Genomic DNA, 1,313 nt, shown 5'->3' on the forward strand with positions numbered 1-1,313 from the left:
GAACAAACCAATGGGAAACAAGACACATGACTAGGACAACCAATCAGAACATGACATATACACAAGGCAGAGATACATGAGGGCAAGGGAAGCATGACACAAACAGGGACCATGACTAAACTCCAAAATAAAAGACATGAAAACATGAACAAGAAACACAACCCAAAACACCACATTACAATGGGCATAAATAAGCAAATGCTATTTGCGTCCCAGTGTGAATAGTAACATATAAGCTACTGCTTAAATGTGTGTGTATTCAGTATTGTTTTCTTTGTACACTGTGGTATAAATAGCAAAATATAAATCTTGATCAATTCATTTATCTCTATTTGAACTAGGATATTATTTGTTTTGTAGCCTGCAAAACAAAAGCCATATCGTTCAGTTTGTCTTAACTCATATTTCAATCTTTGATTTCCTGTTTCACCAGCAGCATTAGTAGATTCAGCTGAACCATAGTAGGACTGCATGCACATTCACAAATGTAGCATATCAAAGCAGGTTCCAACTTTAATAAGCATGACATTTAAAGAAGCAGATATCTGAGATGTGAGGAGAATCCAAATAAACATTTTAATATAAAAAAACCTGCAACATCAAAAAAAAAAAAAAAAAGCATTAAATAGTGGCAGGCAGATAAGGAAAAGTGCAGAAAATGAAGGATTCATGTGCAAAATGTAATGCTCAGCGTCATACACACACACACACTACATATTCAGGACAAATCATGAACCAGTTTATGCAGAATAATGTGTTAAATAATGATATGGAAAGCAAAAGCAATTATACTTTCATTCATAAGTTAATATTCTCACGTATTTTATATGGGAAAAACCTGAATCTTCTGCCTGCTTGATAATTGATGACAGCAGCATTGGGGATGGTTATTCTTTGTTTTAAAAATATCAATTGTACATATATATAAAAAATAAAATGTTAAAATAAAAGTAAATAAAACCTTTTTTTTTTTATTATAAAACATTCTTTGGATTTTTTTTTTACACAACTATTGAAAAGTTTTGGGTTAGTACATTTTTGAAAGAAATGAATACTTTTATTCTGCAAGTACACATATAAGTGACAGTAAAGACATTTAAAATGTAAAAACATTAGCTTTTTTAAATAAGTGCTGTTCTTTTAAAAGTTCTGTTTATCAAGGAGGCCTGAAAACAAACATATGAAGCAGCACAACGGTTTTCAACACGGATAATGATAATAAATATTTCTTGAGCGGCGAATCAGCATATTAGAATGATTTCTGAAGGATCATGTGACACTGAAGACTAGAGTAATGATGCTGAAAATTCAGC

This window comes from Sinocyclocheilus anshuiensis, unplaced genomic scaffold, assembly GCF_001515605.1.
Source record: "Sinocyclocheilus anshuiensis isolate Anshui unplaced genomic scaffold, SAMN03320099.WGS_v1.1 scaffold476, whole genome shotgun sequence".
NCBI lineage: Eukaryota > Metazoa > Chordata > Actinopteri > Cypriniformes > Cyprinidae > Sinocyclocheilus > Sinocyclocheilus anshuiensis.